Below are 15726 nucleotides of genomic sequence, written 5' to 3'. Positions count from 1 at the left end.
GAAAAAGAAAAACCCTCGCATTTTTTCCGGGGCACCCAAACATTTCTACATGAAGTCTTTATGGAATGTTTGTGCAAGTTCTATTGAACTGTGAATCCAATCAATCAGTGTGAAAAAATAACACAGAACATAGTAAACTGAAACTGTCTTCACTATAACTGGTTTGTTGATGAGAAGCTAGTTCCAAATGAATGTTACCTAAAAGTAAATTGAATCCCCTGATAGTTACTAAAACCTGCAAACTAAAGGAATATAGACAGAACAAAAATGCATCTACCCATTTTTGATTACCATTGCATGTGTAGGAACAGCTGTAACATATATTTGTACAGTATATGAAATAATTTTTTAACCTCAATTTGTTATACAAATGGCACAGATGAAATAGGTGTTACATTTCACTGATTCGTCTATCACATATACAGATTATCATGCAAGCCACTCTACACATAATCTGGCAAAACACAATCATATTGGAAGCCCCTAGTACCATGCCAAACAACATTTGATGCTGCATGTGAAGTCAGCTGCTACAGGGAAAATTCAGAAGCAAGGGACACAAAATTACCTCCTCTCTATGCTCTTGGCTGCAGCATAAACAACTTTCTTTAATTAATTAGGCTAAACAAGGTACTCAGCCTACATCTGAGGGTCAACAAATGTAGCTAGGGCCAAACAAGCAAGCAACTGTGCAACATGCACAACTTAGAGCAGGCTCAACTTTCATAAAATGTCATCCCAGCATTTGGGGGTGGTCTACCATGTCATTCCTGCATGAATGGGTTAAAAGTACTAAAAACAGTTGTTAATAACTTGTTGGTTCTTTACTTTGATATAATTAATTGAAAGTATCAATAACAGATTTCAGCAAAATTTTGCCTTAAAAGAAATGTAATGTTTTCATTTTTACAAGTACATCTCATGTTAAGGATGAATTCAAACAATTCCTCAACTTGCATGAAATTCAGATAAATCATTATTTAGGCAAGTCTTTCACTATCAACTTGCAATAAGGAATTGCACAGAGATAAAGAACTATTAGGGTAATGCTCTAATAGAATATACAAATGCAGGACTTACAAATATAGACCAAAAATACCAAAATCTTCAACAATGGGTTCTGAAACTGCACCCCATGCAATTAAAAGTGTGTATCATTAAATTGATATGACAGTTGTATTAATCTATCAGTTTTTACAATGTGATGAATATGGTTGGGTATAGTTTTAGTTTCATGCAGCCATATGGCACATGTTAATCTTTACCTGTACAGACAGGTAAAGATTTGCAAGTTGATAATAAAAGAGCTGTGTAACACAATGCTTTCATACAAATATACAGGAAAATCTAAAAACACAATCATGAAAGAAACTAAAAATATTCACTGATACATGCAGTAATCTGTGCAGAAAAGAAAACCTTAGAAAATAAGAATTTAGATCATGACCGTTGTCCCACAGAGAGCAAGTCCAAGGGGTGGGAGTCTGAGGACTGAGCCCATGACAGGTAAATACAGCAATTAGGTGGTGGGGGTAAAGTCCGAGGTTAGTAAGGTTTTTGGTTTACACTGTAATGTTTCTCTGGAGTGGCTGAAGTAATAGAAGTGGAGGTGTTTGGTCAATTCAATAATTACTAATAACTTTTGCTTTCATGATGGAAAACAAGAGATTTATGCATAATACACCAGGAATAACTGAAACAAAGGATAATTTTGAGATTGGGTGGCTGTGTGAAACTAAATGTTAACCCTTTTCCGATGGGTAGTATTCATAGTGGCTCAGGCCTCACTGCAGGGGGCTTATATCGTTGCCCGATCATGTGCGACCACTCATGCCAAATACCAGCATCCCATGCTGTTTCTTTGAAATACTACGAAGATATGTTGTATTTTCAGTTTTCATTATTTTTTAAAGTCTCTACTTGCCAAACTTCCTGATAAATTGAGACTGAAGGGTATTTTTGTTGTTATATAGACTCCATAATTGATCATTATTCGGTCTATAGTCCAAAAAGCAGAGTGCGGCATCATGGAGTTGAAATCGTCGGTTTGTTGCTTTTTTTTTTTTTTTTTTTTTTTTTTTGGGAAGGAAAATGGGTGTTAAAAAGACAACACCCTTTTCCCGGCAAAAAATACTTTTTTTCCGTATTTGTAAAAAACTGGTTTTTTTTTTTTCATGTTAAAAACCCCCCCTTTCCCCCGATAAAAAACACATCCCCCCTTCGAAATTTTCTTGAAAAAAAAAAAAAAAAAAAACTTGTTCTTAAAAACCATAAAAAAAAGGGTTAAAAAAGGTTGCTGGCCCGGCCAATTTTTCAAAATTAAAAAGCGCGAACACCATAAGATTTACCCTGATTTTTTAAATAAATGGTATTTTTAAAAAATTTAAACAAAAATTCCCCATTTTTTAAGACAAAATTTTTAACACTTTTTGTGGAAAACCCGGAATTTCCGGAATAATCTCGAAAATTACTAAATTTTCCCTTAAAGTGCAACAAGAAAAAAACAAAAAAAACCTCACGATCCCCCAAAAGGAAACCCCCAAAAAAAAAGAAAAAACCCCCCCAAAAAACCAAACCCCAAAGGGGGGGCAAAAAAAACCCCCCCCCCAGGGCCCTTTGCACCCCCGGGGCCCCCCCACACCGGCGGGGCCCTATGGCCCCGGGGGCCTATTTAAAAGGGGGGGCGGGGAAAGGGGGCGGCCAGTGTGGGGGAAGGGTGGGGGCGGGGGGGGAGGGGTGCTTGCGGGCGGACCGCGGGCGCGGGAGGCGGGAGGGGGCGGGGCGGGGGGGCCCCCACCCCCGGGGCCCCTGTTTTTTCCTTTTTTTCCCTTGCTTAACGTCGGGGTTTTTTTGAAAACAGGGGCCCCGGGCCCGGGCCAAAAAAGGGGGGGGGGGGGGGGGGGTTTTTTTTAAACATCGCCCCGGCGGTCTAAACCCCAAATTTTTTTATGTTTTATGTATTATTGTTTTATATATATATATTATATTATATATATATATATATTTTTTTTTTTTTTTATTTGTTTGTTTGTTTTTTTTGGGGTTTGTGGTGTGGTTTGTGTGTGTGTGTTGTGTGTTTGGGGGTTGGGGTTGTGTGGTGTGTGTGGGGTTTTGTGTGTTGTGTGGTTGTTTTTTTGGTTTTTGTGGGTTTTTTTTGTGTGTTGTGTGTGTGTGTGTGTGTGTGTGTGTTGTTTGTTTTGGGGTTTTTTTGGGGTGTGTGTTGTTTTTGGGGTTGGGTGTGGGGGGTGTGTGTGTTGGGGTGTGTTTTGCGTGTATTTGTGTAAAAAAAAAAAAAAAAAAACCCCCCCCCCCCAAAAAAAAAAATTTTTTTTTTTTTTTTTTTTTTTTTTTTTTTTTGGGGAAAAATTTTTATTTTTTTTTTTTTTTTTTGTTTTTTTTTTTTTTTTAAAAATTTTTTTTCAAAATAAAGAAAAAAAAAAAAAATATATATATATATCATATATTATATATTAATAAAAATTTTTTATAATTTTTTTAAATATTATAATTTTAATATTATATATAAATTTTTTTATTTTATTTATATATATTTTAAAAAAAAACAACAAAAAAAAAAAAATTTTTATATATATATATTATATAATATAAAATTTTTTTTATATAATTTTAATTGGGGGGGGTTTTTTTTTTTTTTTATTTTAAAATATATATTACTTAAATTTTATAAAAATTATATAAAAATATATATAAAATTTCAAAAATACTTTTATAAAATATAATAAATTTAATTTAATATTTTTTTTTTATATATATATATATTTTACTTAATTATATATATTATTTTTAAAAATATATTATATTTTTATACTTTTATTATTTTATATATAATTATTTTTAAAATTTCATATATTATATATAAAACTAATTTTTTTTTGTTGTTTTTTTTTTTTATTTACATATTATTTTTTTATTATTCTTTTTTTATATCTATTTTCCCTTTTTTTACTATTTCTATAATATTTTAAACTATTTTAAAATTGATATAATATGTTTTTTTGTTTTTTTTTAAATATAAAAAAAAAAAAAAAACCCCCCCCAAAAAAAACCCCCCCCCAAAAAACCCCAAAAAAAACCCCCCCCCCCAAAAAAAAAATCAGGGGGAAAAAAAACCAAAAAAAAACCCCCCCAAAAAAAACCCAAAAACCCCAAAAAAACCTTGCCCCAACCCCTTTCCCCCCAAAAAATTTTTTTTAAATTAAAATTTTTTTTACCCCCCCCCCAAAAAAAAATTATTTGGACTTTTTTTTTTTTTTTTTTTTTTTTTCCCCCCCCCCGGGGGGCCCCCCCGGGGTTTTTAAAAAGGTTTTTTTTTAAAAAAAAAAAAAAAAAAAAAAGGGAAAAAAAGGGCCCCTTTTTTGGGGCCCCCCCCCCGGGTTTTGGTTTTTCCCCCCCCCCCCAAAAAAAGGGTTTTCCCGGAAAAAAAAAAGGGAAAAAAAATTAAACCCCCCTTTTTAAAAAAAACCCCCGGGGGCCCCCTTTTTTTTTTCCCCGGGGGGGCCCCCCCCCCCCGGTGGGGGGGTTTTAAAAAACCAGGGGGGGGGAAAATTTTAAAAAAAAAATTTTTTTTTTTTTTTTGGGGTTTTTTCTTTTTTTTTTTTAAAAAAAAAAGGGGGGGTTTTTTTTTGGGGGCCTTTTTTTTAAAAAAGGGGGGGTTTAAAAAAAATTTTCCCCCCCTTTTTTTTCCCCCTTTTTTTTTTATTTTTTTCCTTTTTCCCCCAAAAACCCCCCCAAATTTTTTTAAAACCAAAATTTTTTTTTTTTTTTTTTCCCCCCAAAATTTTCAAAAATTTTGGGTTTTCTTTTTTTTTAAAACCCTTTTTTTTTTTTTTAAAAAAAAAAATTTTTTCCCCCCTTTTTTTTCCCTTTTTTTTAAAAAAAAATTTAACCCCCAAAACCTTTTCCCCCAAAATTAACCCATTGTTTTTTAAAAAACCCTATTTTAAAAAAAAACCCCCTGGGGGGGGGGTTTTGTTTTTTTTTTTTTTCTTTTTTAAAAAAAATTTTTTTTTTCCCTTTAAATTTTAATGTTTTTTTTTTTTAAAACCCAACCACCCAAAAAAAAAAAAAAAAAAAACCTTTTTAAAAAAAATTTTTTTAACCCCCGGAAAAAAAAAAAAAATTTTTTTTAAAAAAATTTTCCCTTTTTTTTGGGTTTTTAAATTTTCCCTTTAAAAAAAAAAAAAAAATTTTTAAAATTTTTTTTTAAAAAAAAGGTAAAAAGGGGAAATTTTTTTTCCAAATTTTTTTTTTCCCCGGGGGTTTTTAAAAGGGGGTTTTTTTTTTCCCCCCAAACCCAAAAAAAATTTTTTTTTCCCCCCGGGTTTAAAAAATTTTTTTTCCCCCCCCCAAAATTTTTTTTTTAAAATTTAAATTAAAAACCCCCCCAATTTTTTGGGGACTGGGGTTTTAATTTTTTTAAAAATTAAAAGGGGGTTTCCCGCCCCAAAGGGGTTTTTTTGGGGGTTTTTTTTTCCCCTTAAAATTTTTTTTAAAAATTAATTTTTTTTTTTTTAAAAAATTTTTTCCTTTTTTTTGGTTTTTAAAAAAAAAATTTTTTTTTCTTTTTTTTTTTTTTTTTTTTTTGGGGAAACATTTTTTTTTTTTTTTTTTTTCCCCCCCAACCCCAAAAGGGAAAATTTTTTCCATTTTTTTTTTAAAAAAAAAAAAAAAAAAAAAAAAGTTAATCCCCCTTTTAAAAAATTTTTTTTTGGGGGTTTTGGGCCCCCCAAAAAAATTTTTTTTTTTAAAAAACCAAATTTTTTTGGGGGGTTTTTTTTTTTTAAAAAACCCCCCAAATTTTTTATTTGTAAAATTTTTTGGGGGCCCTTTTTTAAAAAATTTTTGGGGGGTTTTTTTTTTTTGGGGTTAAAAAACCCCCCCCAAAAGTTGTTTTTTTTGAAAAATTTTTCTTTTTTGGAAAAAAAATTTTTCCCCAAAAAAAATTTTTTTTTTAAATTTGGGCCCTTTTTTAAAAAAATTTTTGGTTTTTTTAAATTTTTAAAAAAAAAAAAAAAAAGGGGGAAATTTTTTTTTTGGGGTTTAAAAAAAAAGGGGGGTTTTTGGGGTTTTTTTGGGTTTTTTAAATTTTTTTTTTTTGGGGGGGAAAATTTTTTTTTAAAAAAAAAAATTGGGGCCCCGGGAAAGGGGGGGGTTTTTTTCCCGGGGGGTTTTTTTTTTGGGTTTAATTCCCAAAATTTTAATTTTGGGGGAAGGGCCCGGGGAAAAAAATTTTTTGGGGGAAAAAAAACGGAAAAAAAAAAGGGAAGTTTTTTTTTTTTTTTTTCCCTGGTTTTTAAAAATTTTTTTTAAAAAAAATTTAAATTAAAATTAAAAAAAAAAAACCCCCCCCAAAAAAAAAATTTTTTTTTTTTTTTTAAAAATTTTTTTTTTTAGGGTTTTTTTAAAAAAAAAATTTTTTTGGCCCTTTTTTTAAAACCAAAAAAATTTTTTTAAAATATTTTAAAATTTTTTGTTTTTTTAAAAATTTAAAAAACCCCAAAAAAAAAAATTTTTTTTTTTTTTTTAAAAATTTTTTTTTGGGGTTTTTATGTTTTTTGGGAAGGGAAAAAAAATTTTTTAAAAAAATATTTTTTTAAAATTTTGTTTTAATTTTTACTTTTAAAAATTTTTTTTTTTTTTAAAAAACCCAAAAAAATTTTTTTTTTTAATTTTTTTGGGGGGGGGTTTTTTTAAAAAAAGGGGGCCCCCTTTTTGGGGGGTTTTTTTTTTTTAAAATTTTTTTGGGCAAAAAAAAGGAAACCCAAAAAAAAAAAAAAAATTTTTTTTTTTCCCCTTTTTTTAAAAAAAAAAGGGGGTTTTTTTTTTCCTTTTGGTTTTTGGGTTTTTGGGGAAATTTTTTTTCTTTTTAAAAAATTTTTTTTTTTAAAAAAAAAAAAAAAATTTTTTTGGGGGTTTTTTTTTTAAATTTTAAAAAATTTTTGGAAAATTTTTTTTAAAAATTTTAAAAAAAAAAAAAAATTTTTTTTTAAAAGGGGGGGAAAAAAAAAAAGGGGGGTTTTAAAGGGTTTTTTAAAAAAAATTTTTTTGGGGGGGGCCCCCTTTTAAAAAAAATTTAAAAAAAAAGGGGAAAAAAAAACCAAAAAAAAAAATTTTTTGGGGGTTTTTTAATTTTTTTTTCCCCGCTTTTAATAAAAATTTTTTTTTTTTTTTTAAAATTTTTTAAAAAACCCCCAAAAAATTTTTTTTTGGGGGGGGGGGCAAAAAAATTTTGGGTTTTTTGGGGGAAAAATTTTTTTTCCCCCGGGGGGGGCCAAAAAAATTTTTTTTTTTAAAAAAAAAAGGGGGAAAGGGGTTTTTTTTTTAAAAATTTTAAAAATTTTTTAAAAAAAATTTTTTTAAAAAAAAAAAAAAAAAAGGGGGGTTTTTTGAAAATTTTAAAATTTTTTAAAAAAGGGGGGTTTTTTAAATTTTTTTTTTTTTTTTAAAAACCCCCCCCTTTTTTTTTTTTTTTTTCCTTTTTTTTTGTTTTTTTTCCTTTTAAAAAAAAAATTTTTTTTTTAAAAAAAATTTTTAATTTTTTTTAAAAAAAAAAAAATTTTTAATTTTTTTTTTTTTTTTGGGGGGTTTTTTAAAAATTTGGGGAAGGGTTTTCCCCTTTAAAAATTTTTTTTTTAAAAACCCCAAAAATTTTCCCCTTTTTTTTTTTCCCCCCCCAAAAAAAAAATTTTTTTTTTCCCCCCCCCCCCTTTTTTTAAAAATTAAAAAAACCCCTTTTTTTTCCCCCCAAAAAAAAAAAAAACCCCCCAAAAACCCAAAAAAAAAAAAAAACCCCCCAAAAAACCCCCAAAAACCCAAAAAACCCCAAAAAAAAACCAAAAAAAAAAATTTTTTGTCCAAAAAAAACCCCAAACCCCCAAATTTTCCCCCCCCCCTTTCCCCCCCCAAAATTTCCCCCCCCCCCTTTTTTCCCCCCCAAAAAAAAAAACCCCCCCCCCCAAAAAAAAAAAAATTTTTTCCCCCAAATTTACCAAAAAATTTTTTAAAAAAAACCCCCCCCTTTTTTTTAAAAAACCCCCAACAATTTAAAAAAAAAAAAAGGAAAAACAAAAAAAAACCCCCCCCCTTTTTTAAAAAAAAAAGGGCCAACCCTTAAAAAAAACCCTTTTTTAAAAGGGGAAAACCCAAAAATTTTTTTGAAAACCCCCCCCCGAAAAAAAAAAACCCCCCAAAAAAAAAAAAAAAAAAAAATTTTTTTAAAAAAAACCCCCCCAAAAAAAAAAAAAACCCCCCCAAAAAAACCCAAAAAAAAAAAAAAAAGGGGGGGGTTTTTTTCCCCCTTTTTTTTTTGGGGGGGAAAAAACAAAGGAACCAACAAAAAAAAAAAATTTTTTTTTTTAAAAAATTTTTAAAAAACCCCCTTTTAAAAAAAAAATTTTTTTTTTAAAAAAAAAAACCCCCAAAACAAAAAAAAAAAAACCCCAAAAAAATTTTCCTTTCCCCCAAGAAAAAAAAAAAACCCCCAAAAAAAAAAAACCCCCCCCCCCCCTTTTAAAAAAACCCCCCCCCTTTTTCCCCCCCTTTTTTTAAAAAAAAACACACACACACACACCCCCAACACCCCCCCCCCCCCCCCCCCCCCCCCCCCCCCCCCCCCCCCCCTTTTCCAAACACACACAAACCCCCCCAAAAAAACCCACCCCCAACACCCCCCCCCCCCCACACCCCCAACACCCACCCACCCAAACACACCCCAACACACCCCCCCCCCCCCCCCCAAACACCCCCAAAACCCCAACCCCCCCCTTTCACACCCCCACACTTACCCCAACCCCAACCCCAACCCACAAAAACCCCCAACACCCCCCCAACCCCCCCCAACAAAAAACCCCCCCCAAAACACACCCCCCCCCCCTTAAAAAAACCCCAACACAAACACACACCCCCCCAACACACCCCCAACACGGGGGGGGCCCCACAAAAAAAAACCCCCCCCAAAAAAAAACACACACGAAAAAACCCCACCCCCAAACAAAAAAACCCCAACACCCACACACACGTACACCCCCCCCCCACAAAACCAAAAACCCCCCCCCCCAAAAACAACACCCCCAAAAAAAAAATTTTCCAAAACACCCCCCAAACAAAAAAAAAACCCCCCAAAAAAAAATTTTTAAATTTTTTTTTTTTAAAAAATTTTGGGGGGGTTTTTTTTCCCAAAAAATTTTCTTCCTTTTTTTTTTTTTTTTTTTTTTTTCTCTTTTTTTTTTTCCCCCCTTTTTTTTCCCCCCCTTTTCCTTTTCTTTTTCCCCTCTTTTTCCCCTCCCCCTTTTTTCCCCCCCTCCCCTTTCCCCTTTTTTTTTTTCCCTTTTTTTTTTAAAAAATTTTTTTTTTTTTTTTTTTTGGTGGGGGTTTTTTTTCTTGGAAAAAGGGGGGGTTTTTTTTTTTTTTTTTTTTTTTTCCCACTTTTTCCCCGGGCCCCCCGGGGGGTTTAAAAAAGGGGGGGGGTTTTTTTTTTCCCCCAAGGGAAAAGCGCCAGCCGGTGACCCCCGAACCCCCAAACTCAGATTGGCCCTCGGACCGTCTTGGGGTTTCCATGCTCTAACCAACTCCACCGTGGGGCCCACTATACAAAAAAACCCATTAATAATGTTTTTATTTTCCCTTTTAGGGAAAACACTCAAATGGGTTTTCAAAAAAAGTTAATAATAGAAACCTCAAAAAACCCTGGAAAAAACTCTGATTTTTTTTTTTTCCCCTAAACTTTTTTTAAAACTTCAAAAACCCCAAATCATACTCACTTTTTATTGGGGGTGGGGGCCCCGTCTTTCAGTTTTTTCCCTTTTTTTGCCTGACTCAAGTGCCCTTCCCCCCAAGGGCCCTTGCAAACCCGATTTCCATGATTTTCTTGGGAATTTTTGAGCAGTGGTTTTTTCTGTTGCCTTCTCCCGGGCACCATCTCTATTTCCCCCCTTTTTGGGACCAAACACTGACTTTGGGTTTTTTTCCCACCCACGGCTGGCAGGGGATCGAGGTGAATTTTCCCTTCCCGGGAACAACGTGCCTGCCGGTGACTCGAACCCCTTTAAACTCAATTGCCGTTGTGCAGTCTTTTAGGTTTCCCATTCTTTAAAAAAATCGGCCCCCGCGACCTCTTATTTTAGGCTTTCCCCTGGCCAATAAAGAATTTGACCCTTATTAGGGGGCCTGAAGCTTAAAACATCTGCCTACCAATCTTCCCCTGGTTTTTCCCGAAACCCCCCCTCTCCTTTGAACACTGCTACTACTACCTCTTCCTTGATCCTTGCTGTCAACTTGATCTATTCTGAACCATTTTTAAACCCCGGCCATTACTCAAAAACCCCCGAAAAAACAAAAACCAACCCCAAACCTTCTCTGAAAAAAACCTCCTCTTAAAAAAAGGGCCCCCAAAAACAAAAAAGGCCCGAAAATTTTTCCTTTTTTGTAGCTTTTAAATTTTTAAACCTGTAATATCTAAAACCGGAAACTCAAACTCTGGGATTATAACCCTTTACTGACCTTGGGGGAGCTTATGAAAACCACCCACAAATGGAACCCTGGGTGATACCAGAGCAATTTGAAAATGTTTTGACCCAAGGGTTTGGGCAAAATAGAGGGGCATGGGGGAGGGATGTCATGTCTAGAGAAGGTATTCTTGGCAAAATTGATGTAGGACTTCTGACATAATGTATATAGTGTAGTACTTTACTGATACTGCTTCCCCAAACCCCTTGTTCGTTGTTTTTTGTGGGGGGGGCTTTTGGCAAAAACTGAGGCCCCCTTGGCCCCCGACTAATTTTTCTTGGGCTTTTCTTCTTTCCCCCCTTTTCCCTTTTTCCCTTTTCCTTTTATCATCCCCTTCCCATCCAAATTATCCTAATCATTAACTCATTTTTATTCTTTTTGCCATGATAATTACCATACTTCTATATGACCTTTGAAAGTTTTACACATTTAATTTTTTTTTAACCATTAACCATTAATAAGGTTACTGATACTGCATCACAGTCAACAAGGCAGGCAAACAGGTCATTTTTAGTCTGACCAATCCTTGTCATACACAAGGTAATCAGCCAGGGAGATGGAAACAGCTCCGGCACAAGTGTTTTAGGGGGAGGGAGGGTGGGCCCGGAATAGTTCCCGCGAGAGAAAAGGGTCGGGACTCAAAATTTAATTTTTTTAAAGCTATGACTGTGGGGTGGAACCTTTGCCCACTTGTTTTTGGAGACATTGCTGGATGAGGAGGGTGCTGTCGGAGTAGGGGGATTGTAGGGGGAATAGAAAACTGATCCCACTGGGCTGGCCTAAAAAGAGTAATCAACAGGTTTGTAGAGGTAAAACTAGCAGAAGGACAAGGATAGGAAGAGGAGACAAGTGGATTTGGAAGGAGGAAAATGAGGATGAAGAGTAGTAATAGGGAGGAAAGGGTAGAAAATGAAGACTGGAGGATGAGGTGATGAAATGGATGTTGGAAGAGTAGCAATGTTTTTTTGGAGGTTGCATAATGGGGTGACTTGGACTGTAAAGGTGACACTAGGCACTGAGGAGGGGGTAGTAGACCCTGGGGTCTGGGAACTGGGGGAAATAAAATCATTGAGGGTAATTGATAAAGGGGCAACCACATTGCTCCTAATAAAAGTACAAAATCTTCATTACTGGTCATGGTTAATGGTTATTGGTTAAAAGCAAAATAAATGTGCTAGGCCCTCAAGGTCAAGCGCATGATAAAAGGTACAGTAAAAGGGTTTGTAAGGGCCGGGTTTGGGTTTAAATAGTTTCTATCTATGTTTAATACCTTTGGGAAAGGGTTTAAAGGGTGGGTAAGGAAATATTGAGTGAATGGGTTTTAAAGGGGGTTAGGTAAGGGGGTTAGTCAAATTGGGAAAAATTGGGTTCCCTCTGAGGAAAAGGGGAAAATTATCAAAGCAAAAATGTGAAATTTTCCCAAGGATGTGATAGGGTGGGAATAGTGAAGGGGGGATAGGTGGGGGGTGCATCAAATCCCTGGACAGGACCAGAATGTTGGAAAGAAAAAGGACAATTTCATTTGGGGAAAATAGGGGTGGATCAGAAAAGTGACACCCAAAAGGAAATGTGTTTTGGGTTTTTGGGGCCAAAACGTAAACGAGTGGGGAAACCATCTCCCAAAGTCCCGGTTTCCCCCGAAAATTTTACTGACCAGGAGGGGGTTGGGTAGTTTTAAAAAGTATGTATTTTTTAGGGGCTGAGGCTTAACCTGAAGATTGCCCCCCAGTTTTTACAAGTCTTAAAATGGGGGAAAAATCCGTGGGGGGAAAAGGGGAGAAAAAATGGGTTTGGGGTGATTGGGGCCCTAGGGGGGCATGTGTGGGTGGGGTATTTGTCCCGTTCACTGCCGGGGATTCCAACATGGGGTGGGCACCCAGCAAAACTTATTTGTTTTGTTTGGGGTCTGGACAGGGAAAAACAACCATTTTTGGTCTTACAGACAAGGGGGGTTTGGGGCGGGGCTTGACTTTATGAGAGTTAATGAATTACAGGAAATCAGTAAAAAAAGGGGAAAAAGGAAAAAAGGGTGTTTTTAAAAGGGAAAAAAAGGGGACGGACAATTTTCAGCAAGGACATTGGATTTGGGTAGAGGGGGATTTGAAAATGCAGTTGTGAAGGGGGGCTGCAAAAACCCACTGGAAGGTGGATTTTAAAAACCATCCGTTTAAAAATGAAAACTGGGGGAATGAATGGAGAAATGGTCAAGGAAATGGGTGAGAAGGATTGTGGGGTGTATATTTGATTTTGATGGGTCAGGGAAAACAAAGGAGCAAAAACTTGGGGAAAGGGATAAAACCTGGAGGGACAGAATTGGGTAGGGAAAAAAGAAAGAGGTTGGAAATGGGAAAAAAGGGGGAAAGGGAAAAGGGGGGGTACCATGCGAAGGGAAAAGGAGTAGGGGAAACGTGGAGAAGAAGCAAAAAGGGAAGGGAAAATGGGGTTGTGGGTAGTTTTTTTTGGTGAGAGAAAGTTTTAAAGGAAACGAGCATAGGGACTTTGGGAGAGAAGGGTAAAGGCATTGGAGAGACATGCTATCCTGAAATTTTAGTGTACACCCCTCAAAATTTGAGAGGAAGGAAAAATACTTAAGGAAGACCGCACTAGTGGAAATGTATCAAAATGAGCAAAGGGGGGAGGTTGAGGCAGAGGAAATAGGTATGGCATCCATAATCGGAAATGGAAAGGATTTAAGGTAAAAAGGGGATGGGGGAGAGTTTTTGCCCATCAAGGCCCCCAAGATATTGGGGAAAAAGAGTTTGTAAAAATTTTGGGGGCAGCAGGGGCTTTTTTTTTAATTTTAAAAGATAAAAGGGGCCTTTCCAAAACAATTTTTGGGGTCAAAAAAAAACCCCCAAGGAGTTTGCCAAGGAACGGGACTGGGGGTGGAGTGCCATAGAAAAAAGTGGAGTTTGGGGGCCTACACGGTGCGAGAGAAAAGGAAAGGAGAAGATTTTGGGGGTAGAAAAATGGGGGTCATGGTGAAGTTTTTGTGAAAATATGCCCCCCGGGTCTATCAAAGCCCCACATGGGATTTTAAAAATGATAAAATTTTGAAATAGGAAAAAGGAAAAATGGAAATGGGGCATTTTTGGAAAGTGTCCCAGAAATGCCCAAAGGAAAACTAAATAGAGAGAGATCAAAGCCCTGAAAAAGATTGGTTTCTATGTCAAAAGGGGTGTGGGGGGATCTGAATAAGAATAAAAGGTCAGTTTTTGGAGAGGAAGTGTTTTTAGGATCAGCCAGTGAAATTGGTGATAGAATCACCCCAAAAAGTGGGGGTTGCAGTTTAAAATCACCAACCCATGAGGAAAGGTGGCTGGAGAAAGGGGAAAGGGAGATTTTCAAAAGGGAAAAAATCAATGGGGGGAAGGGGAAAAATAAAACTGGAAAAAGCTGTGATCCAACAGCAAAGAAAGATGTGAATAACTGTGCATGTGACAGTGGTTTGGAAGGGGGGGGTTCACTAAAAGGGTTTTTTCTGATGGATAAATTAAACGAAACATAAAGGGGGGGCGAAAGACCCAAAGGGTTAAAAAATGACCAAAAGGGCAGGTCTATGAGAACAGAAAAATGTGAATATTCCCCTGTAGAAGAGCTTTACTTAAGTTTGATCTATGAGTGATTTTTGGTTACAGTGCGTGTAAAGAATTTTGAAGGGGAAAGGCTTTAAAGGGTTTTAGGGGACTGGGGTTTGAAGAGTAGAAGTTAAGGTAGGTGGGGGCGGTGTGTGGTAAAAAGGGGGGGAAAGTTTAGTCCCGTTTTTCTTTCCGTAGTGCTCCGGGGCGAGGGGGAAGGGGGTTTTGGGGGGGTTTTAGTAGAGAAATTTGGGGGGTCGGGTTTAGAATGGTAAAAAAAATTTTTACTTAGGGAAAGGGAGGAGATAGAAGTGGGGAAGTAAGATTTAAGAGGGATAGGGATAGGGGGGTGTGTTGGGGAAAATCTTGGGAAAGGGGGGGGGGGGGCAGAGTGAGCGCCCTTTTTCCCGGAAATAGGAGAAAATCTCATTTTCCTTTCTTCCTATCTGGCTAGGGAAAAATAATTTTTTAATGTTGGTGGGTTTTTTTGAAAGCCGGGGAGGAATTTGGAAATGCCCCTGATAACTGATATCGTATCATAGGGCCCGCGGGGGAGGGGAGGTTTAAATCCCCTTTTCCACGTCTAAAAATTTTTTGTTTTTAAATGGGCATTTTGCCTTTGGGGAGGGGCCCGTTTTTCCCGGGGACAAGGGATTGAAGGGGTTGCAAAGAAATTTTTTCAGGAATGGGTTTTCCCGGGAAAATCAATTAGAGTTTATAATGCTATAGCTTGGTTTTTTCCAAAAAAAAATGGACGTGACGACAAGAATGAAACGGTTGGGGTAAGGAAAAAGGGCTTTGCCTACTTTTTTCTGGGGCATTGCTTTAAAGGGGGAAGGTGTTTTTCAGAAACAGGACTTTTGGGAAGGGGATCACGAAAATTTGGGCAAATTTTTCTGAGCTAAATAGAGTTTTTTAAGATGTGGTGAGATGGGGATTTTTGGGGAAAAGGGGTAGTGTTTTAAGGGGAAAGGGATTTTTTGGAGAGGTGGACAATAAGGCTGTAAAGTTATTGGGGGGATTTGGGGGAAAAATTGGGGGTAAGGTGTAAAATTTAAAAAAAAAACCCTTGGGGCTTTTATTTTTGCCCTAGGGGGTAACTTTCTAGTCCTTGAAGGGGGGGCTAGTACTGCAGTGGGTTTTGGGGGAGTGGTCAAAAGGGGAGCCTTTGGGGGGATGGGTATCCCTCCCTTATTGGCCCCTGGTTAAAACCTAGAGATGTTTGGGGGGAGAAAGTCCCCCATGAGGGTCCCCCTTTAGGGGGAAGGGGGTGCCCCCTAAAACAGGGGAATACCATGCCTATGCTCCCCCTTTAAAGGGCCTTTCTCCTTTCACACTTTAGGAAGTGGGAGTAAAGGGGTTTGGGGAAAGGGGCATAAAACGAAAAAACAGGAAAAGGAAAAAAAACCGGGGGCAAAAAATTAAATTTTAACCCGGGGCTGGGCCCCCAAGGGAGGGGGGATTCCCCCAAATTTGGGTCCCAGTCCACCCCTTAGGGTTTGGGGTAAAGGGGCAATAATAAACAGAAAAACCATGGGCCCCTAAACTCCCCACAAAATCAATGGGCATGAAGGGAGGGGGGGGGGGGGTATAATGTAACAGGCAGGGAAACTCCTTGGGAGAC

Source organism: Penaeus monodon, chromosome 2, assembly GCF_015228065.2.
Source record: "Penaeus monodon isolate SGIC_2016 chromosome 2, NSTDA_Pmon_1, whole genome shotgun sequence".
Taxonomy (NCBI): Eukaryota; Metazoa; Arthropoda; class Malacostraca; order Decapoda; family Penaeidae; genus Penaeus; species Penaeus monodon.
The sequence above is the reverse complement of the archived record's forward strand: the minus strand, read 5'-3'. Positions refer to the sequence as shown.